Source organism: Leuciscus leuciscus, assembly GCF_965113295.1.
Source record: "Leuciscus leuciscus genome assembly, chromosome: 9".
Classification (NCBI taxonomy): domain Eukaryota; kingdom Metazoa; phylum Chordata; class Actinopteri; order Cypriniformes; family Leuciscidae; genus Leuciscus; species Leuciscus leuciscus.
This window is the reverse complement of record NC_138733.1, coordinates 12,666,251-12,691,560: the sequence shown is the minus strand read 5'-3', so window position 1 is coordinate 12,691,560 and position 25,310 is coordinate 12,666,251. Positions and strand designations below refer to the sequence as shown.

At 36.4% G+C, this 25,310-nt stretch overlaps 1 protein-coding gene and 1 long non-coding RNA gene across 8 annotated transcripts in view; both read right to left on the bottom strand.

Annotated features, from left to right (window-relative positions):
• Window positions 1-10,928, bottom strand: part of tenm4 (teneurin transmembrane protein 4) — a 247,006-nt gene extending 236,078 nt beyond the window's left edge. For all 7 annotated transcript variants that reach the window (XM_082181143.1, XM_082181145.1, XM_082181144.1 and 4 more), the window contains exon 1: window positions 10,618-10,928. The gene's annotated coding sequence lies outside the window, so the exon portion shown is untranslated. The remainder of the gene's footprint in view (window positions 1-10,617) is intronic.
• Window positions 10,929-20,026: 9,098 nt separating this feature from the next.
• On the bottom strand, window positions 20,027-23,159 carry LOC309507128. The gene is made up of 5 exons (XR_014209021.1): window positions 22,400-23,159; window positions 22,234-22,278; window positions 22,073-22,137; window positions 21,439-21,528; window positions 20,027-20,664 (listed from the first exon to the last, which is right to left on the bottom strand). It is a non-coding gene; the product is annotated as an uncharacterized lncRNA (long non-coding RNA).
• Window positions 23,160-25,310: the final 2,151 nt, after the last annotated feature.

The following is a 25,310-nucleotide window of genomic DNA, read 5'->3' as shown; positions in this document are numbered from 1 at the left end:
TACAAAAAAAAACTACTCCTAGAGTTGCCAAACCATTATATATGAATTGCATTTTTATGTATTTCTGAAAAATTAATAGATCAGAAAAATATATGAACGTTATGTCTTTGCACCATTAACTCTATATGATTTTGTAAGAAAAGTAAACAAAAAACCCTTATACATCCAGTTTAAAACACATGTGCCAAGTTCTTAAAAAAATTAATCTTTGTATTGTTCCTGAAAAAATCGATTTTTCCTGTTAGCTTAAGAAAATTAACTATACAGTTTTGTTTAAGAATTAAATATTTTTTTTAAAAATGAATAAATATTTTTCTTCACCCTGATATTTACTTTATGTAACCCCCCCCCCCCCCCCCCCCCAGAATTAATTTTAATTCACAAGTTAAAAAAATGCCCACCATAGTTGAGCTGTCAAGGCATTGTATAAAATGCATTATGTATTTATGCAAATAAATAATGGATCCAGTCATTGACCCACCATTTGTGCTAAAAATCATACAGACATTGGGAGGACTGGTCCCTTCTTAGAAACCAACTAGCAATATTCAACCGCAGTGATGTTCTGGCATCCACCCACATATGGACAAGGAGGATTTTCTGTGAGAATGTAAAACCTGTATCTAAACATCACCACAAAAAGGTGAGTCAAGGCAGGGGGCGGCGACCCCGCAGGATTGTGGGAGGCAGAAGTTTTAGTCTCCAACACAAAAGGTCCTGGGGTCGAAAAGCCGAGTGTTGACTGTCATCAAAACACAACGGTGCGAAGATTCATTCATCACCTAACTATTCAACCAATTGGCCAACAAAGAAAAACATTTGGTATTAAACATCCATGTGAATCTTTTTCTTTCCCGAGATGAGTAATAAGGTCATTTTCAGGCCATGAGGTGCATTAGCATTGCTCAAACAAAACAGACAATGCCACAGTATACAAGGATAAATGAAGAAACCTCAAGTCTGACCTCACTCTGGCACAGTACTGCTGCTGATGGCAAATAGCCAGTAATTGATTAATTACCCAGCGTTCAAAGCAGACATTGCGTTCGCATGTCAACCCAAGCAAACCCATCATTTGTTTTACCATTTCAACATTTCAATTGCTATTTTTCAAATCGACTTCAGCTTTCAACTGTGGGTGATCTGCATTTGTGGGACTTTTCTAAGGGCAACAAATAACTTCCCAGAGGTAGATTGTATTGCTCAGAGGTTTCTCTTTCAAATCTCATGAGATTTCACAGAATTTTTCAGTTAGGTTTCATCTATGCACCTTTTTATCTCAGAAAATTCATTCTTCTGGTATAAAAAAACCAACAACAATTAGCTAATAATTGGTTCCTTGTCCTCAACAATGAACATAAATGGCCAATATTACAAAACCGATCTTTTTTTATGCTATAAGTGAATTTAGGCATCACCACATCATAATGTCCTGCATAAAAAAAATGGATGTTTATTTTGAGATTCGCTAAAGATTACATTTATAAGTGTTATTAAACTGTCAAGTTTTTTAAAGATTCATTTTAAGTGAACGTTAGGTCAAGTCAAAGGTAATCTAAGTGTAAAAAGTGCTTTTTTACAAAGACCCATTGTATCAAGGGGCACGTTTTTTGCGACTTTTTATCTCACAATTCTGACTTTCTTACACAGAATCGCGTGATATAAAGTTGCAATTGTGAGTTATAAAGTCAGAATTGTGTGATATTAAGTCGTAATTGTGTGTTATAAAGTCAGAATTGTGAGATATAAAGTCGCAATTGCGAGAAATAAACTCAAAATTCTGACTTTTTTCTCAGAATTGCATGTTTATATGCCGCAACTCTGACTTTATAACACAGAATTGGGAGATACAAAGTCAGAATTGCATGATATGAAGTCGCAATTGTGTGTTATAAAGTCAGAATTGTGAGATATAAACAATTTTTTTTTTCTTAGAACTGGACTTTATAACTCGCAATTGCAAGTTTATAACTCACAATTCTGAGAAAAGATGTCAGAATTGTGAGATATAAACTCGCAATTGCGTGTTATAAAGTCAGAATTGGTTGAAAAAAAAGTCAGAATTCCGAGACAAACTTTATAAGACTATAACACACAATTGCAACTTCATATCACACAATTCTGACTTAATGCAATTCTGAGAAATAAAGTCAGAATTGAGAGATGTAAACTCGCAATTATCTTTTACATTTTTTTATTCTGTGGCAGAACCAAGCTTCCATAGAAACCTACAATCTCCATATTTCGTATTTTTTTTTCATAAATCGTTACTATTGTTCACTCTTTACGTCTGTCTGTGGATTTAACAATTATTTAACCAATGAAAAGTATTAAAAAGAGCTTGTGACAAAACCTCGTAACTCCATTGGATTAAGATGTCGGTAGAACCTAAATTAAAAACTTAGTAAAACCTAGTAACGCCACACACATTTTGGAGCATCTCTGCTTGTTTGCAATGCAAGGGTAAATTAAGAACTGGTTTCTTGAATAAGTACAGCATTTTCTTTACTCAAGAAACATGATATATAAAGGCTAATGTTTTATGTATTTGAAGAGTGGAGAAGTGTGTCTTAGTCTAGCATTTGTCGTCGAGTCATAGCCAGTACTGTCATAAATAGCCTGTGCGTAGCACTTCATCTTTTAATAAAATGAGATTTTGGCCAAATGAGAGATAAACTGAACATCTACATATAGCTACAGTGAACTTTATAATCTGTAAGTTGATGAAAACAATGTGCTGCACTTACTGTCTCAGATGCGGCCGTTCTAATGTCAGAAAAATCATGTATGTCTGAAATTCGCTGGTCAAAAACCTCATAACTCTATCTGAGCTTGATTTTGGTAAAATGTTAATAATAAAATGACCAAATGACCAATTTGGGCTTTATGGTCTGACCAAATCCCAAATCTCAACTTTGACAACACAGTGTTTAATTTTTTTTTTTTAAATAGTGTTCTTTCCAATTTCTTAAAAATAGCGGTTTTGCCTGACAGTGACAATTTATTAATATCTCGAGAGGAAACGTGAGCTTACTATGGTCTTTTTCTCAGTAGAAACATCTGAGAATCCAAAGACTTAAGCAAAAGTCCCCATGTAATCTCATTGCAGTCAAGGAGAAACAACAGATTTTCTTTCCTAGGGGTTTACAAGCAACGCTGCCTCTCTCATTTCTCTGGGAAAAATCTCAACCTTCCTAAATAGTTGCTTCTATGCAAAATATGGAATTGCCGTTTAATTTTTTCATTCTTGGCATAAAATTGCTTGGGCAGTAAGCATCCCAGATTGGAGGGAGTATACCTGGTGAAATTGCATGGGAATAGGTGCCCAGACTACGAAGTAGGATCTCTTGAAAGTCATTTGAATGTAAATGTGGCAGCTGTTGTTCCTGATCCCACTTTTAGAATACACAATGTCCAAGCCCACTGGAGTGAAGAAAAAGCTTTTCTTTCCCCCCAACACACAGAGAAGCTAGAGTCACATTTCATAAAAACACCCAGCTACACTTCACTTTTAAAAAGTAATGCCGCAAATCCCTGACAGCTGCGTTGCCATAACAAGAATGTGTCTCCTTCAATGAGAATTTCCCAAAGATTAACCAAGTTTCACTAAAGAGAAAAAGAGTGAGAGAAATCCCTCATTCAGCAACTCGCAGCCCTCATTCAGCAAATCTCAACTGCTCAGTTGACCAGTCACCGTTCAGTGATTCTGGAAATGAGGAGCGCTATGGATATATATTTTTTTCCCCCCTCTATCAACTTTCAAGTCCAATAAAACGTAGTTATCTCGACAGGCTGCCGTTAGCCTTATGTACGATAAATCACAGCATGACAGACTGCAGCTTCGACTAAACATAATGCTGCAGGCAAGCAAATACACCCCTGCACCCTTTACGCTCATCATCGCCATTAATAGCGTTCATGTTGAGAAGGTGAACGGGAAGGCTGCGTTCGTAAAGCAAAGCTAATGCACCAACTGTCCCGAATGACAGTGATTTATACGCCGTCTGAGAGGGACAAAGCAAAGCTCTGGTCGTTTTAGCGTGCGCAAATTAGCGGATTCCTCCCAAAACAAGTGACCGTGACAATGAGCTTGATTTACAGTAAGATCTTCTCTTCCTGTCAAAGCGTTTAAACAAGCAGAGGTGGGAAACAATGATGAATTGTTTTGATTGAGGCATTGTAGAGTCGCGAGTAAGACCTTTTTGAGTGCTAATTACCGGATGCCACGGAAGCTGTTGGTTGTTTGTCTTTGCAGGATTGCAGGAGAAGTGTTATTTCAGGCAATTATCACAATAAAAAAAGAATAAAAAAAAGTAACTTAAGCTTAAATTGAAATTTAAGGTTTTTTTAAAAAAAATCTTTTTGAAGGGTATTTGAAGTGTATTAATATAATTTTATATATATTTAAAATGTACGTTTAGAATATATATATATATATATAAAATATTTCTTTGGTCATATTAGGCATCTTTCTTCTAATGTTAGTATGGGTTTTAGTTCACAAAGCTCTAAACTATTTCATATTAAATGCAAGAAATGATGCCTGATGAAAAGGCCTCATTTTCTTTTATTCCAAGTATTGTATATTTTCAGTTCACAAAAGTGAACCTTTACCAAAATCAAAATCTTTACAAATGCAGATAATAAAAAAATTTAAAATTATATATATACACATACATATATACATACAGTATATATACACACATTTGTAAAGATTTCACACATTTCTTAGCATAATGACAAAACTTTTGTCAATTTATCCATACATTATTATCCTACATTAAATAAACAGATAGATCAAAATAATGAAGCCCAATTGCATTTCTTAAAGATTTCACATTTATTAAAAAGTTTAGACTTCTGTAAACTGAAACCCAGGTAAAATACTTGCATTAAAAGAAAAATGTCTAAATAATTTGACAAAATATTTATTATGCAAAGAATGCATTTGTCACATTATGCATCTTTTCTAAAGATTTCGCATTTTTTCTTGCATCTCCAAGCATAAACCTTTCGAATTTTGTCAAATATCCATATATATACACATTACGTACATTAAAAGAAATATGCCCAATTTGATACATTCTAGTTTGCATTTTTAAAGAAATAGGCATTTCATACAGCAGTATTTGAGCTGAGTTATTGGTAACATGGTAACATGCTATCACATTGGTAACATGCTATCACATTCACAAATTAGACATTTTATTCATATGTGAAAAAAAAAAAAATCCTTTAGGAGACAAATGACTCTCGCATTTATTTTTTAACAAACAATCTTACAAACTGACAAGTGGCCATTAGAACAAATTGGCGTTTATGGTTTAGGTGTAGCCATTGCTTTTAATCTCGGTGAATAACGGGGGTGGTGGTATTTACAGCACTATAAACCGACACAATAAAGGCCTAATTGCATTAGCAGTCAGTGAGGGTCACACAGCTTTCACATTGATCTCAAATGGACTGAGCACATAGTAGGTCACTGCTATAATGCAGATCATTGATCCAATTTTGAATATACGTTTATTCATAACCACCCCCCTGCACCACAATTATTATTTCTTTCCTTACTACCCAGGCCAGCAGTGTACTTAACTTTAGCTTATGGAAACACTGCTATGCTGTGTTGTCATAAGGATCTGGCACAGTATTACAGTTCTGATTACGTTCTTCATAATCTGATGTCAGACCTCTGCTTTCTGCTTCTGAAAACTAATGCCATGATGTGTCAAAAGCAAATGTGTCTATGTTGATACTTCTTGGTAGGATTGTTTATCCCTTTAAAGCTTCATTTGAAGCCTCTACTGGAGTTCAAACAGCTTACACACATAAACGTATTTTTCGAAGAAAATAAATACGATTATTGGAGTAAGAAGATACTATTTCAGTCTTTCTAACTGAAACTGAAAATGGTTTCAAAGTAAAACCTACACCAATTTTATTTCTGCGTACGCAACATTTTAACGCATATAAGAGGACAATGGCTGTTTAACATAATTGCAAAAAATAATGACATTTGTCTTCAACAACATTACGGCAACATATAAGTTTTAAGTTTTGGAGACTTACTGGGGAATACATATGAATTTGTACGATCGTATTCATATGTTTTCGTACAATCTTACACCCCATTGATGGGTTAGGTTAAAGGCCCTTGCACACCGAGTCCGAAATTCGCTTCCGAAATGTTTGCACGTTAAAAAAATAAATACGACCTCACGTTATGTCAATCGTGCTTGCACACTGCCTCCGAAACTTTCGTACGTCATAAATTTTTTTTAAAAAACCAATCAGGTTCGATTTTCTTCGCTTTACACATCTGTTGAAAGCATTTTGAATGGAGTTTTGACAATTCAGAGCCACCGAATCACGAATATGAAAAAACGCATGCGAAAATTTCGGACTCAGTGTGCAAGGACCTTCCGGGGTGGACCTTCATGCTACTTTTTTCTAAACATACTACAGTTTTCATACTTATTCAAACGAAATCCCCAACGTGTAAAACAATAACGCTTTCTCATGAGATTGGGTTGGTTTTCAAACAGTTTTCCGCAAAAACACTCCTTATCTGTCATTGGTTGGGAAGATAGCCACGCCCCTTAAACTCACACCATTGGTTGAGCCAATGTTGCTTTAGGCAGGTTGCTAAAACAAATAGAGCAATACTTTGATAGTGCCAAAACATTTATGCTTTTTTTTTTTTATGCTTTTTTTTTTACAAATGGGCTACAAATGGTTTATTTATTTGGTTGCCTCTGCATTTAATTACAATTACAGATGCCCATTAACAATGCAAATACTAAGGAAAACTGACTAATCGTGATTTGTGGACTTGCAGGAACAATCCCAAAAGTAAGCAAATGACGTTTTCTTCTTACTATTGGTGTTATTCGGTTATATTTCTGAGCAGTGGTTGAGCAAGAAAATTGCCTCACTGCACAAGAGTCTTGTGAAGACCGTGATCAGATGTTTCTAGCACTGCAGGTTTAAAGAGACCTGGCAGGGGTGCTATTCTGGGGCTCCTTAATAACAGGAAGGTGCAATGAGCAACACTTTACACACTGTGAGTCCACCTCACATTGATGCCTACACTCCTTCACAATAGCTCAGCTATGAAGCCTTATTACATGAGAGACTCAGCATCCCTACAGAAAGAAGAGTCACTGGGGAGCGCGAGCAATTCATTGGTTTGATTCCATCATTGTTTCGTCTCATTGCAGTTCAAACTAGTCAGTAGTTTATGAAACCAAACCCACATGAAAGAGCTTGGACTATTAGAAAAATTTGCATTTTGGTGAATTCATTAGCAAAATATCCAAATTATGTAATGTTCTCCATCAGAAAGTCCACATACAAGTTAATTTTCATAAAGATCACTCTTGAGAAGTAAATTCACATTGCATACTGTAAAAAGAGAAATGATTAGAACAAGATATAAGAGAGAAGAAATTAGCCTGATGTTTTTCTTCGTTCTCTTTGTAAGGGCGAACAAAGGGAGAGTTGCCTGAGCTTTTCTTTTCATGGAAATCGCTCGCTTGTGTGGACCATCCCAGAGTCCTCATCAACTTGGACCATGACAACCGGGAGAATACAGGGCCGTCCTCGAAAGGTCAAACCCATGGGGACCCACCAACTTCAGACTCATTTAGTACCGCCACACAACACCTCACGCCACACTACAGAACTTGAGGTCGCGCGAATTTAACCCCACGAAGCTTGTTACCCTCAGCAGACACAAAAAAACACAGGCTTACAAAATTTTACACTAATTAATAACTAAATTTAAGCCATGATAAGGTTTATAAGGGAACACTTTACATTCAGGTCTCATTTGTAAACCTTAATTAATGCATTAGCAAACATTTATTTTATAGCATTTTATTAATCTTTGTTAATGAGAGTTAATAAAATACAATTATTAATTGGTCATGTTATCTCATGCATTAAATAATTTTAACAGAACTTTTGGGTTTAATACATTTATTAGTAAAACATTGAAAATAAACTAATGTGAAATCAAAAATGTGTTAATTGTTAGTTCAGTGTTAACTAATGTGGTTAAAGGGATAGTTCCCCCCCAAAAATATTTTTTTTGTCATTAATTACTCACCATCATGTTGTTCCAAACCTGTAAGACTTTCGTTCATCTTCGGAACACAAATAAAGGTATTTTAATAAAATCTGAGATTTCTGTCCCTAAAGCCCCGTTCACACCGCCAGTCGCTAGTCTCTGTACTGTGAGTCGCTTGTGGGCGTTCGTAGTGCTGTCGCTCTAATGTTATTGGTAGACTGCATGTCTGGCCATATCTATAGAAAATACAATCACAAGTGATCATTTTAATTTGACTAGGAATTAGGCTCAAAAGAAACAGTATGCTGTTGGGAGAGTGTTTTTACATTACCACAGCAGTGTTCAGTGGATTAAATCATTTAGCCAACTAGATTAACGATCGATCAATCAACAAATTAACTAATACTGTCATAAATTACTAAAATGTCATTCGAATTTGACAAATAATCAATTTTCTTGTCCCTAATATTCAACATAATGCAGGGGAAACTGTAAAAACAGTGAAATAGCCCTAGAACTCTTCTGTCGTGCCTGCACTCGAGACAGTGACGTGAGCTGAGTTCCACTGAAAGTCTTCTTTCCTATTGGTTGTCGCTCGCGAAAATCGTTTCTCATTTGCATAAAGTTGAAATTTCTGAACTTTTGTCGCGTCTCGCATTCTGTCGCCAACGGTCACTGTCGCTCGTGTCGCCGGAAGTCGCCAGCGCTCCATTGAAATGAATGGGATCATGTTGTTTTGTCGCTGCGTGTCGCTGGCGGTGTGAACGGGGATTTAATTGACAATCTATGCAACTACCATTCAAGCCCCAGAAATATAATCAAGACATCATTAAAGTAATCCAGTGGTTTAATCTCAGTTTTATGAAGTGAGTGAAAAACATAATTTACCACTTCATTTACAAATATTAATCTCCACGATGCAAGCATGTTGTTTTGACAAAAGCATTGAAAGTGGTAGTTGCATAGCTGTCAATGGAGGGACATAAAGCTATAAGATTTCATCACACATATCTTTATTTGTGTTCTGAAGATGAACGAAAGTCTTACTGGTTTGGAACGACATGAGGGTGAGTAATTAATGACAGAATTTAAATGTTTGGGTGAACTAGCCAATCCCTTTAAGGTCTTCAGCTGTACAAAGTGCAGAGCCAATGGAGCTTTGCTTTGGATCCATTTTTGCTGGTAGAGAAGAAGCTACATTTTATGTTTGAAACATCAGCTACATTACATTAACTAATGTTAAGTAATGAAACCTTGTTGTAAAGTGTTACTATATCCTGCTGATGATGAAAAACTGATTCAATGTTTATTTAGCTGGTATTTTTTTCAAGCAGAGTGGCCCTCCAAAAAATGTGTCCTCTTAAGATGCACTTAAAAATGATCCAAAATATCAAACCAATTTTCGGAGCAATTCTGCACTTTAACCAAATGCTTCATTGGTCATTTTAATGGTCATTTTAGCCAGTTATCTACTAGTTCACTTTAAGTGTCCATACTTCAGTATAACAAATAAATTAATTTCATTAAATATTTGTCTTGAAAGTGTGCTTGTGCCATCTTTCTTTAGAACAAATTTGGCTTGATGTTTTGTCTAATGCAATGCCATACCCCATTTTAAGTGCATCCAAATATATTTTGTGCATCTTTTATGTATATTGTATAACATCTCTTCTATCAATCTACTACCGTATCAATTTTTCAACAGCCCTGCTGTTATGAGGAATGCACACGTGTGCTACTGAATAAAAATACGATTCAACATCTCAGAGCATTTTATTCTCTCCCTCCTCAAGCAGAATTAAAGTAAAAAAAAAGAAAAAAAGAAGACAATTACAAAGAAACCCACAGGTTACCACAGCTGTAGTACTGTCAGTCCACGCATATTCTGTCAATATTTGCCATTATTTCCATAAAATACATCAGCATTAGCCCTCACAACAAACCCTCAGAGCCCAAATAGGAGGGAGTTCGAGAGTAGGAGGTAAAACAAGATCTGTAAATGCCCATTTGCTTTACAGGATCAATCTGGAAACGCAGTATCCCACTGCCAGAAAACAACGCTAACAAACCCACCGTAGAAAGTCAAACACTATCTTCTCTACGTCCTTAAACTATAGTCATCCATCCATATTACACCCTTAAGTGAAGGATCATAGAGGAGTGAAACATGCAGCAGTAAGCAGGTACACCCTCGGCCCATTAATATGGGATGGGTGTTGAGTCTAAATGCTGGAAAATGCCCAAAATGCCCTAGTTAACGAGAACAAACTTCTATTCAGAAGGATAGAAGGAGGCTTAAAAGACACTGAGATATGAATCATTTATCCTTAAGCAATAATTCATGGTTTTTCATGGAAAACAGAGTGCAGCCAAGCCCTCTTTACTTTACACTGCCCTTCCATGCTGCAAGTTTACAAGCTGCTCCATAATAAATAACAGGAGGCTGTGCGTAATAGTATCAAGCATCCTCGCGCACAGCCCAAACCAAAACGCTCCAGCTGTTTCTGCAACAACACGCACTTTTCTCTCTTGAACATGCATCTCACCATTGCTGAAGAACAAGGCGTCTATCTATCCAGCGGCTTGGAGGTTACGGTCGCTTTTCCGGAAGGTGTTATGCTCTTAATTTCGGTGTCTCATCATCATGATCTCCCGTTTGGAAAATGAATAGGAGGGAAAATGTCCAGGGCGCCGCATAGAGAGAGAGAGAGCGCGCGAGAGAGAGAGAGAGCAGTGCGCATGAATAAGACAAGCCGTGTGTTTGACTGCGGAGAGCTGGAGGGCGAATAGCGTCCGTGTGCTGTAGTGCTGTAGTGCTGAGTCCGTGAGCGCTTGCAGTGGAAAGCAGTGGAGCACAGGCTGGAGGCTGGAGGGAATGCCGAGGAATGACAAGCGGCTTCCACCATCCACAGTCGGCTCGTACCATGTGAGCGCACGGGAGGGGGGTGCGCGCGAGATCGCGAGCGCTTTTTACGCGGGCTAAAACGTGTAAAAATGACTACAATAAAACTGTTTGATATAACATGCAAGATACCTTACCGCATACGGTAACTATGATGCTGTATTTTAAAATGACATCTATTTTACTGTAAAATATTGGAAGTAAACCGTATAAATTAGATTAATTTACGTAGTTACGTAAAATGATGTTTTTGAAAATAAAAATCATGTATAGTTTATAGTTTATAAACAAAAATGTTCCCAAATCTTGAGTCTGCCTGATTTTTATTTTATTTTATTATTTTTTGTGTGTGTGTTTGTACTTTGACTAGTTTTTGTTCTCGTTTGTGAAGGACTCCTATTTCACTGTCACCTGTCTCAATACATTTTACATTATGCCTATCAATCTTTTATCTATTTGTTTAAATAGATTGGCATATTAAAAATTATTCTTGCCCTCATCAAATACTGCTCATTTAAATAATTAGGTTTTACCCAAAAAATACTTTTATGACAAATTAGAAATTAAACATTTTGGGTATTGCCAGCCAAGGTTCTTCAAATTCCATTTGAAATTTTTTATTTTTTTTTATTACTTAATTAATAAATTATTTATTAATTGTTTTAATTAATAAAAGTATTTTTTTACTAAGCAAATTATTTAAATTAAAATAAATCCAGCATGTATAATGTTTAAAGTGCATTATATATTGTAATGACTAGTTACTATGCCATTCCGTTTTTGTTTGTTTGTTGTGAATTTGACAAAAGTGATGAATACATCCTAATTCTTACATATAACCCCTCTAACCAGATGAAATAATAATAGCCCATAGTTCACATAAATCTAATAAATTAAAAATTACTATAGAAATACAGATCACACAACAGTATTTGATTAATATAAGCATCTTTGAAATTCTGTAAATTTTCTTTGTGTTTTCCACTTTCTCTTCCTTTGTTTGGCCCCACCGTTTAAGCCTTGCCCTCAAATCTAAAGCTATATGAAAACTCTTCTTTTCCCCCTTGCTTCTTTGTAAGGTTAAAAAGAATGGTCAAGGGTCCCTATCCATCCAACTTATGTTTGGTTACCCTGAGAACAAGAGAGAGGCCAGGAGGTGGTATGTGTGGGGTTCAATTCACTGCATTATCCCCTGAAAGCTAATCTCAGGCCAGCTTAGGCCTTCTTACCGCTCCCTGACTGTGAATGGCTGAGTGAAAAGTTAAATATTCTTTCACATGTAAAACTGCCAGGCCAAGTTGGGATTGTGAAGGTGTCAGTGTGGGATTTGGAGACCCTTGGTTGACATAGGCAACAGGAAGACGGGGCGGGGGGGCCTTACTATATGTACTTTTTCATAGCATCTCGAAAAACATCCTCGTGATCTCCTACACTTTCCTGCAAACTAAAATTCCAGTCTAGCCACAAAACCTTTGGGTAAATATATGGGTACAAAAAGAGAGCAGGCTTAAACAATTGGAATGTTCCACTCGCAAATCTCCTGTCATCAAGTCTTACCTTCACCTGGATCAGCGAGGGCCTGAAGGCACCATCAGCGGCGCAGCTCTGGCTTCTCTCCAAGCATGAAAGCCCAAAGGATGCGGAGGATACAGCAGATTACCAGGTCACTGCAAACGCTGCCCTTCAGGCACAGGACACCCTACTGAGGACAGCATCAATGCTTGTGTGCTGGTGCATGCCTTGTGTTTGCAGAGTTTCAGCAAAGTAAGCCAAGAGAACAATCATTATTCCGGCCAACTACTCCCCAGGATCAATGCTGTACACTTAAGAAAAGAAAAAGCTGTCTCTTTTGCTGATTTTTTCGGGGGATCCCACTTCCAGGTGAAACACAAGGGCAGTTATGAAGTCATTACACATTGTTGAATGTCTTTAGCTGTGCAAACAACACAATATTCATTTCTCAGAATACCATCACTCACTATTTGACCTTTCTTTCACGTCATCTTGTACAAATGCCTACAAATCTTGGGTTATTTCTTTCAACCCTAATCCTAGGTTAAGCCTTTTGGGTCAGTTATTTTTGGGGTTATTTTTTCAGTGTTTGGGTAGTTTTTGTGTTACCCAGCTCCTGGGTCAAACGTAACAATCCAATGTTTGGGTATGACACAAGCTCCGGCACAAGATCCAGCGCTGTTACAGTGGAAACGGGACAACAGAGACTGGTCCATTACACTGTAATTACTTCTAAATGTTTTATTTTTTACTTCTAATATTTGTTAAATGAGCTTAAATGTATGCAATATGTATTCAAAACTATATAAAATATGCTATACTGTAAAATATGATCGAAAATAAAGGAATTATCATGCAAACCAGTGGTTGTGTGTGTTTTTTTTGTTTTTGTTTTTTGTTTAGAGGATTTAAGTTAATCCGTAAACATTAATTCATGTATGAAGTAAAAAAAGAGCAAAAGCAAAAGCAAACAAAAACCTAGAACTATAGTAAAAATGAATCAACCCATTATATAATGGGTTAAATAAACAACCCAATTTTCTGGGTAAAATTAACCCAACACGTGTTCTGTCCTATATTTACCCAGCCCAAATTGGGTTGTTTTTAACCCAGAGTGTAGGCCTTTTTCAGATAAGAGTCATGGACAGTGAGCAAAACCATTTGTAGGTATAATCTCACACATTTCTATGCTATTGTCTCAGTCATTTCCTGGGAAATGGCTCTGTTATCAGTAAATGGGTAGTTTCTTCATACCGTAAGCATCCTATCATCATTGGCCAGGATGATTGGATCTCGTAATGTACTTGTTGGTCATACTCATAACATTGCTGTTATTGCCATGAAGCTATGAAGATTTATTTTAAAAGCACTTTGGTTGTTGTATTGCTTCTTTGATTAGTTATTTGATTTGTATTTATTAACAAACATGATGGCATTTGGAATAACATGCACTGGTGAATTGCTCTCAATAAGACTGTGAGGAAACGTATGAGAAAGTCAGTTTTAATTTACTGATTTGAATGGCTCTTTACAGCACTTAATATGTTGATATGGGAGTCTCAAAGGTCATTCACATATTATTCATAATAAATCACAGAGATATTTATTTGTATGGTGGGCTAATATGCCTTATTTTTAGATAAGGTGATTGCCGAAGGAGACCTGCATTACATGCACCATAAAACTCATAATTAGTGTTGGCTTGGCTGTGTTCACCCACTCCGTATTAATGAGATAATCAAACTAAATCATTGTAACACTCGAGGGGCAAAACAGGCAGATTTTTTTATCAGCTGGGGGAAAAAAAACTGGGATTTTTGGATTGCTGTTCATTTATTTATTCCAAAGAAGGTTGTATCTTCCAGTGAGCATATTTAAATTTAAAAACTCACGAGGGGCTTGATTACTTCTCATCATAAACTTTCATCTTCCAGAGCCAGAATTTTTTCATTGAAGTGTGATTAATTCATTGCTGCTTGGGAAAATTCACAGCAACACAGTGAGACATTTGTCCAGCAGGAATTAGATGAACAAAAGAAGGAATCTGAAAGTAATGTTTTTTACTGTACACTGTAAAAAAATGACATGATCAGTAATTCATGGCAACATATGTTCTTATATTAACATTCAACTTTCTTTATAAGGTATTCAAGATTCAACTACATTTTTTAAGTTTAATAATGTAAGTTGACTTGTAAGGCCAATTTGATTAAAACATTTTTTTTTTAAAGGGCAGGAACTGAATTTAAGTTTAAAGTTAAAATAGGTGAGGTTTTTAATTATGTTAGATTGATAGTATACTGTAATACAGTGTACAGTTTAAATATACATTTACAATACATTTTTTAGAATTTACACTGATTTTACACTGATCTCTGTGACACCTTTATGTCAGTAATATAATAAGTTTTGTATAGCCAATTAGAAGTATTATGAGTGTGCTTTCTGCCTGTCAATCATTTTGCTCATTTAAATGACAGTCCATGTACTGTATGGGATGGGACTGAATCCGAGAGCTGTGATAGATAAACTTTGAGTGGTTATCATGCATTTGGAGAGTGAAAGTTCTCATCTGTCATCAACGACGAACACAGCCAAAGTCCTAAAAGGAATAGAAAGACAAATGAGAATAAAAGAACAAAAAGGGACCAAAAAAGAAGTAAGATGAGAGTGGATATCGCTGGAGGGAGCTGAGAGCTTCAAAGTGCTTGAAAACAGCAATTCATCTGTAGGCACGAGGCTGCCGCAGGTAATCGCATCTGTGCTGATATTCTGTAAGTTTTGAATGCTTATTTCTTCTAAATGTGAATTGTGTCATTGTTTTGGAGCACACTATCTTGTAGATAACAGTAAGGCTAACATATTCATACTAAATGCCCCAAAATCATCCATTTTGATTTCATGGGGACTAAGGTATGAAGACACCATGGGTGCTTCTCATTTCTTATTTGTGCATCCTCGCTTCCTTCCCTCGCGTCTCAGCTCCACACACTTAGATACACACCTGTGTATTCTCGCTCATGACTCCTCAGGAAGCTTCCTCGCTCCTCGTTCCTCACGGTGCATTTAAAGAATTGAGATGTCCTTCAAGATGGATGAGTTCGATCGGTTTCCGGGTCACAGGCTTAAGGACTTAGGAGCGAGGAAATGAGGAAGCATCAATTTGAGTACTGAGAAGCAATAGTCTGGCTATCACCAGACCAAGCTCAATCTTCTAAGATTGAACATTAGTCTGGGGAGTCTGCTCTGTATTTTCTACTGCACAAGAGGCGTGATCAACGGGCGTAGTTCGAATGACTATACGCAATTGGATAGTCCTTCAACCAATCAGACCAATGATCTGGGTGACGTACTTTGCAGAGCGACGCGAAAACTCCAGGCAGGAAACATGTCAACAAACGTGTTGGTTTGCAGGAGCAGCAGTGGCATCGAGCAATTTTTGCAGGTTGAGCATCGTCGAGAGGTTAAAAGGAATTGGATTGGATTAAACCCGCCAATAGCGCGCCAGTTTGCGATTGGTCCCCACAGATTTGTAACAGAAGCAGGATAGAAGAATGTACAGGTTTCCAGAAATCAAATCGCCGGCAGATCGGGCTGGGTTTACCCAGTCTAGAGAAGCAACACAAGACACGTCCAAATCCAATGTTCACTTCATGTCTCCTGAGATACCTTCATCTAATCGAGTTCTGAAGGCAGCACAGATGTATCCTTCACGTTCCATTGTGTGACAGTTGAGCTATGGCGTCTGAAGGTTGCGGTTGGTGGTCAGTTTGTGTATAAATGTCCTTTTTTGACCAACGTTTCCACTTCTGATGTAATTTCTAGTGAGAAATTACTATTGAAGTAATGAAATATTCGCTTGGTTTTCACCAAAGCTCACTCTATTTTGTTGTAGATTATTAAATAGTTACGATGCCTCAGAAGTCTGTCCAAAATCAGTTTCATGAGGTACCTTCATGTGCAGACGCTGCCTGCAAAGTCTTTGGCTTCGGACGCAGCCAGACTCACTCATAAAGACAGTAGATGAATCTGGAATAGTATTCTACTCTTAGGCTGCATCCGGACATTGCATATTCTTTGAGTTTATACTTTTTTCTGAATAAGCATACTTCGTGACTATAAAAAAAGTGTGTTCCCTACCATATGAATGTGTGTAGTATGACAAATGTAGTTGTCTGGATTGCATTCGTGATGATATTGTCACATGACCTAGCAACGTTAGTGTCATCGCTTTACTGCCTTGTGAATCCTCTCTTGTGGCCTCATGGGGTAATAAAGTATCCATTAGATGTGCACTTCAGAATATTGCCAGAAGTAGTAGATCATCCTGGTGGTTTCTCCTACTGTTTTATGAATACTGTGAATTCAGACATATTACTCTTTTCATATATACTGTTTTTGCCTAATATGTAGTAGGTGATGTAAGTATGCTTATTCAGATGCAGCCTTACTGTTTCTGCCTGAAATTTAAGAGCAGAATGCTATTTCGAATTGTTGTTTCTTCCCAGAATGAATCAGTATATCTGAACAAATTGGTTCAATGAATGATTCAGTGAATTACTTGTCACCACCTACTGGCACAACAATGAAACCTGCAGAAGGAGTCACATGAAAAAGTGTTGCACTAACAAAACGATCTGTTTCTGTATCTGTATTTGATAAGAACCAGTATGGGTGATACTTATACCAGAATGTCAAAACTAACTGCTTCACAGACTCACCACTGAGTTGTAATTTTAATATAAGTTGATGAAATATAAGTAATTCATCTTTGGGTGCATCCCTATTGCATACAGTATGGATTTCTGTATTGGAAACACATGTACTGATAGCAAAAATGATATATTCAAATAGCAGGAATAAATATTGGATGGTTTGGCTTGTCACTGGATGTCTAATTGCTAACCAGAGGCCGATATGGCAAATTGCACATTTAAAAAAAGGCTGAACTGAGACAATATAAAAACACATCAATCGGAAAGCCCAACCACATGTGCTTTCAGTCAGAGTGCATCATTCTCCAGGTTGTTTATTTAAAGAGCTTGTGAATGAGACACTGGGTGATTTGTTCCTTCGATTACTTGATCCAACTTGTCATTACCACCATTGTACTGTTGCCAACTTTCACAGCCAATTGCAGCATGTCTCCTCTCAGGGATAGCAATTTTCCCCTAAACGGTAATAGGATCAGGGCCTCTACGCCACTTCCACATGATTGATGAGAGATTAAAAGGATTATTGAGGTTGAAGGCACTTTTAGCACCCTACCGGGCTCCAATTTCCAGCATTGAGGTGACACCATGCAGATGGGGGTCTCCGTGGAACACAAGGAGATTGTAAAACTAACGTTTTTGATCTGAGCAGCAGGTGGTTTTCCAATGAGATGGAGAAGGCAATCATCTAAAAGTCAAGATCAAATCAAAGGAAAACAGAATTTGTAAACTGGTCAGATTAAAAAAGGGAAAAACTATGTCTTTGTGTAGTTTGAAGTTTCTTATGGTAATACGGAAATAACAACAAACAGTTTTCATTTCTATTATTATGATGCTCTACCAAATGTTTGAGATGCCCATTAATAATTCATTTAATTGACTGATTTGTATCATAATTCTGCCTTCACTTCAATCAGTTATACAGAAAACAAAACAAAAAGAATATTTTTGTGGGAAATCTTTAGAAAAACTTTTATTTATTTAATGACTGAGGTGAAGGCAGAATTATGAAACATACTGTAAGTCAATTAAAACATTTAAGTAAATAATTGACCTTGATGCAGAATCAAGAGTGCATTTTTGTCATTAAAATCAGCATTAAATGAAAATGTTATTTTCTATTTTCTAAATGCATGTTTGATTTATTGATTTTATTGTGAAGTCATCTGTGCATATGTTTTTATTTTTTTTATGTATAATTTTTAACCTAAAAATTCTTCCAAAATGTCATAACTAGATCTTCCGGTGAAACGACAGACTTCTCCCTGGTGATGTATGACTTCTCCAATCATTTCATCCGCATTAACCCCTTCTCTTTCTTATCAACTGCAAGTTCACATTCAGATCTGCCTTCATCCAATCAACATGATTGAACCATGTTACAACCAACAGTTTGTTTTCTTTGGCGATAATACGGTTTACTCTTACTGTATGTACGTCACAAACTGTTTTCAACATCAACAATTAAAAAAATGTTTCTTGAGCAGCAAATCAACATATTTTAATGATTTCTGAAGGATCATGTAACCCTGAAGACTGGAGTAATAGAAAACAGCTATTTTAGATTGAAATAATAGTTCACAATGGTACTGCTTTTACTGTATTTCTGATCTAAAAATGCAGCCTTGGTGAGCATAAGAGTCTTATTTTGACCATTAGAGTATATTCACATTCTGAATTCATAGAATAGCTCTATATGATAATTCGCCCTTCTGCTTTTTAACTTCATTCACATGATACTTGTGAGAATGTAAAAGTGAGCACAATGAATCTTCAGATATCATGTTTGCATGCATGTGAAAGGGAATAAGATTTTCTTCTGAAAATAAGAGATGTGTATTCAGAAGACTTTTGAGATGTGTATTCAGAAGAAATTTGTGCATGAGTTATATGGAGCACTTTTCTGGTGCTTTTTATCTCTGTTTAATTCCAGTCTCTATGAAGCCCCTCCTTCTGAAAAGCACACTGTGCTCTGATTGGTCAGCTGGACCAGTGTGTTGTGATTGGTCAACTGCTTCGAGCATATTTGGGAAATGTCACGCCCCTTAACCGTGAGTTTCAACACAGTAACACAACTAAACCAGGCCTCGTTCCCCTTTTTCCATATGTCTTTGGCGGGAATTATTTAAATGAGGAATATTGTGATGTGCTCGTTCCTGAAAGAAAACTCAAGACTAAAATGTGTTTCAGGGAGTTCAGAAACAGTTATTACTGTTATAGAGAATACACTCAAAAAAATGACTCTTTGGTTGAACATGATTTAATCATGGACAGTGGTTCCACGTGATTGATTCAAGTTATTCGAGCACGATTGAATCAGGTTATTTGGACAAGACTGAACCATGTTATTTGGACATGATTAAATCAAGTTATTTGGACACGACTGAATCAGGTTATTTGGACAAGACTGAATCAAGTTATTTGGACATGATTAAATCAAGTTATTTGGACACGACTGAATCAGGTTATTTGGACAAGACTGAATCAAGTTATTTGGACATGATTAAATCAAGTTATTTGGACGAGTCTAATTTTAATTGAGTTTACTCACTTCGCTTAAGTTTATCCAACATGAAGTATTTGGGTTGAGATAACATGGTTCCATCATGTGGAACCACTGTCCATGCTTCAATCATGTTCAGCCAAAGAGTTATTTATTTGTGTCTATTAAATAGACACACAGAGTTAAAATAACATACAATCAACCTAAATATAGCTTTTCTTTTAATACGATGTTGGTACTGATTGCATCACTAGCAATCCCATTGGAGTTGCTTTTAAAGCAACTGGAATTCTTAGCAGGTCCTTCACCTAAGCACATGCTCGACACTTTACCACAATGGTAACTCACCCATAAACACCTACATATAAGAAAGTTGTTTAAAATACCAACATAATAGAATATTAAACATTAACAAGTCTCCCTATTTTCTCATCTTTCTTACATTTTTCTTATCAAAGAACACTGGTACAAAGCAATTACGACAGACCAGGAGGATATTCTTATTTAGTATTTATTGATATACAACATTTACTTCACAAAACATTCTCAGGCATAAAACAAAATCAGTGGGCTTTATAGTAAAAAAAATTAATATATAACATTAAAACAATATTATCAGACTTTTTCACCAAATAAGTGAAAACTGCACAAACAAGGAAATATGCTTGTTTAAAATGTGTAAATCTAAAATAATATTATACTAATAAAATAACTGAAACAGACTGGACCATTTTTAAGTAAAATGTTTCCTCTAGATTCAACAGCACTTTATGAATAAACTTTGAGAAGTTAGTGTTCTCTAAATAAGGGCATAAATAAGTGCAAAAAACAGCAGCAGTGCACTGACCAAGACTTGGTAGACATCACCACCTCATCTTCAATCAAAACATCCAGTGAGTTTAAAGACAACGTTCCTCCTCACCAGCAATGATGGTGACTGCTGCACCTGGTCAAGCTCCTTTTTCTAAATGCATTGAAAGAAAAAAAAGAAAGTGTTAGTGTATGTCACCACATATCATAAAAACGACCCTTGTGTGGGCAGACATTTAAATGTTCATAAATTAAAATAAAGGCGTGAAGGATCAGAGTAGTGTTTATTCAGGGTTTGTGCCCATTTAAAACCCTGTAGTACTTTAAACAACACGTCTTCCAGTTTGTCAGAAGGATTTTATTGGGAAAAAATGTCAGGGTTTTATCGGTTGAATAGAGCATAAAAAAAAAATCATTAATAACATGTAATTTGGCATCAGTCGGTTCTTTATTACAAAGTAGAAAGTAAAGTGGTACTTAAAAGGGATAGTTCACCCCAAAATGAAAATTCTGTCATCATTTACTCACTATCACATCATACCAAACACAAGAATCTTGTTCAGCTTTGGAACAAATTATTATTTTTTTATTTTTTTTATGTCATGGACCATCCATCAAAAGTCTATAGACAATCAATATTTAGCTTCAATATAAAGATATAGCTAATCCATATGAATAAAGCAGTTTTATACAAGCCTTCCAATGGATAAAATATGACAAAAAGTATGAAATATATTATTTATTTATTTTTCTTAAGATGGACAAAATTATGGTTTTGGAACATGAGGGTGAGTAAATCATGACAATTTTCATTTTATTTTTAGGTGCACTATCCAAGTCATACATTTATTCTAATGACATACTGATTTATGCTAAAAGGATAAAGTATTCCTAAGTAAATATAATGTAGTCCTGACATGTGTCCTACCTTGTGTCTTCAAATCATCAGCTGACTCTTCCTTTGAGATAGTAGACATGTCAGGATCGTAGTTCTAATGACATCAATGCCATTTTTGCACTTGAAGGCAAAACACAAAATTATGGTAATGTAACACAATTAAGCAACATTTATTGAGTTTATTTTTATGATTCATAGGACAACTTTCAACGACTGCCTTATGCTTATATTCAACAGATAGCTGAAGAGATTCAAAAATGGTCAAATTCATGGTTTTCTCTATGGGAGTTGTAAAATGAGACCATGAAAAAAAAAAAAAACACATTGTAGGCTACTGTACTGGTTACAGTCAGTATTTCTATTAGTTTATACAACTTTAAAATGTGTGTGGTTCTGAAAGACACAAATAACAAATATGAATAACTAAAAATTATTAGCCATACATACCATTCTAGCAACCAAAGGCGCAAATACCCATTATTGATATTATTATTAACAATATTCAGTAACCAATAATAATTGTCATTAATGCTTTAAAAACGCACTGAACCATCAACCACACAACACAACATTGTTATAATATCTTTGATCGATGCCATGAAAATGAACAGAGTGCAAAGATAGATGATTAAACTAACAAACATGTGCAAACTTAGACACATACCTTTTCGTTTGATGTTTCATTCTGTTATGGCGCGGTGATCTCTTTCAGGCATAAAATCGTGGATTCTGTCATAAATTCATCCGTATCAGTCGACATAATAAAACAGTTGTTAAAATTGTTTCTAATCAGACTGATGCAAATGGACGAAAAAGTTAACTTACCTGTTTGTTTGCCGTTTAATTCAGTTGATGGCGCGGTCATCTAGGCTTAAAATAGTGCAATCAGGCCATAAATACATAACGTTCAACCAATATAACAAAACTGTTGGCTAATATTTTTTCTAACAACACTGATGCAAATGGATAGATGAGTTAAGTTAACAGTTACCTGTTCGTGTGCTGTTTAATACAGTTTATGGCGCGGCCATCTCATTTAGGCTTACAATCGTGCATTCTGTCAAAATAACACATTAGTATCAACCGACATCATAAAACAGTTTGATAATATTGTTTCTAATAACAGTGATGGAAATGGATGAACACGTACCTGTTTGTTTTACGCTTATATTCCAGTTAATGGCGTGGCGATCTATTTGAGACATGCGCAGCATTAACGTATTTTACGAATGTTGCCGCCAGGATATGCAAATTGCGTCACAACAAATTTCCGCTTCCTTTAGGTTGAGAATGTGGTTTGTTTTCAGGCTGTTTTGACATTCAGTCCGGCTGACTTTATAAAAACACACATTTTATATGTGTGATTGACTTTTACTAAACATTATTTGTATCAGTCTGATTTAACAGCAATTTAAGACAAATAACAAACCTAAAAACACCAATAACCATTTAATTGCACTTCTATAATTATAATCAAGCTATAAATTAATAAACAAAAATATTTAAAATAAATTATAAATATTATGTAAGTTATTATATATATATTTTTAATTCAGTCAACAGTTTGACTGAGCTAAGTGATTGAAACATGTACTTTTAAAATGAAAACTTTATGTTAAACCAACGAGTGACAGTTTTAAGTCAGTTTAACATGACACGATCATGTTGAAATGAAAAATAGCCAAAATGGCATTATTTCAACATGAATTGTTCAGGTAAAGTGAACAAAACTGAAAATTCATTTTTTTGAGTGTAACTACCTTTGGAGTGTCTTTGTGCTTTGTAACTTTAGCTTTTTCATGCTGAGACAGCAACATTACACTCTAAGGAAAGTTGAAAATATAAAAAAGCATAATAGGACCCCTTTAAGACTGGCTCAATCTGAATAAACCTGGACATTCTGTCAGGCTTTGGTTATAAAGAATCACATTAAAGTTTGGTACATGAGGATCTTATCATCCAAAGCTTTAACTCAGCAATTCTGAAAAAAAAAATGAAAAAAAAAAGTATTCACATCCAACATCCAATAACAGTCACTGTGACATACATTTTTTCCAACCTGATCTCACGGTAATTTGTACGTATTTTACGAGGTGTCTAATTCAAACGAATTCATACGACTTCACTCGTATGAATTCGTGCGATTTTTGCTAAATCACACAAACGAATGACCTACCCCTGACCCCGCCCCTAAACCTACCATTACTGGGGTTTAGACAAATCGTACGAATTCGTATGAGTGAGGTCGTATGAATTAGCCACCTCGTACTCACTCGTACAAATTTGTACGATTTGTCTAAACCCCAGTAATGGTAGGTTTAGGGGCGGGGTCAGGGGTAGGTCATTCGTATGTGCGATTTAGCATATGTCTGTCTCATTTAACCATATCATCTCATATCAAACGTAACTGAAAATAATTGGATGGATCCAAACACAGCTGGTTGTGAAGTGGCAGATGATTTTGCCCTTCAAAGGTTTTTGTCAGCTTGACCTCCACTGTTGCTTAGCGTTAGAAGGCGACAAGATAACAACCTCTTGTCTGTCACAATCAAGTGACAACTCTCAGCACTCCGGCCCTTTAATGCGAGCTGACGGCTGGTGTTGTGGGCCGATGGTTAAGGCACTGCATTAAGTCAGCCTTCAGTCCAACTCAGCGCAGCTGACATTTATTTATATGTGACTCCTGGGGCACGAGTCTAAGCCGGTCTCAAACATGTCACCACACACACCTTGTGTAAATAGAATCATGCGTGTGTGCCCAGTGTGATCATATGATTCATGGCTCACTGGAGAGCGTGCTGCTCCTGACTGTGACCGAGGGCTGGATGTTGGATGTTAACCAATGGTTCACATCGAAGACAGTGACCTTGAGATAGATTGACAGAATACGGAACAGTTGTAAAGAAATCAGCTTTCTACTGAGAGAACAGAAGCCAGTGGACCTCACTGGATCAATGTAGCATTTATGAGTAGCTGGTTGAGCAAGGAAGTCTTGTATCACCATGAGAATAAATAACAGTAGTCTTTTAGTAACCTCTAAGGGTGTGTTCACACTTGGCATGTTTCATTCGATTAAAACGAACCCTGGTGCAATTGCTCTTTTAGTACGGATCATTTGAACACATGTGAGCGATGCCACCTGAACCCTGGTGCGCACCAAACGAACTCTGGTGCGGCTTGTATGAAATATGAACGCAACACGGACCAAAGACATGCAAACAAACCAAAAACGGGACATGATGTAACAAGATGTGACCCTAAAAAGGACAGAATGCTCTTTTCTCTTCATGGTCGTGATGTTGCCCATCTCAGTTCGGTACAGGCATCAGAAAAGTGTAAGTTCCGTCGCGAAATATACATTAAAGCTGACCAATCAGGTTGTGAACATATCCCTGTGCCTTTAGGTTCGATGTCTTTAGTTAAAATGCCACTGTGAACGCTAAGTGGACCAGAAATTATTTTTTTGTCCATACCAAGTAAAACTACAAATAAAAGCCATTGGTTAACATCCAAAATTCATCCCCTTATAGGGTGGCAGGTTTGGTTCTTTTAAAACAAACTTTGGTGTGCTTGCTCAGTTCAGTTAGTGTGAGCGCTGCCATCCGAATCCTGGCGTGCACCAAACTAGCAGACCAGGACCCATCTTTTCAGGGAGTCTCGTTCCACTTCCACTCCAACTCTGGTGTACTTCGACTGAAATATGAATGCATCATAGGGAAAAGACATCTAAACGAACCAAAAACAGGACATGATGTCACAAGATGCAACCATAAAAAGGACAGAATGCTCAAGTATACCTGTTTTTTTCTCGTCATGGTGATGTTGCCCATCTCAGTTCAGTACAGGCATCGGACCAAAGGTTTCGTGGTAAAAGAGTGTGGAGTAAACAAAAATCAGCACAC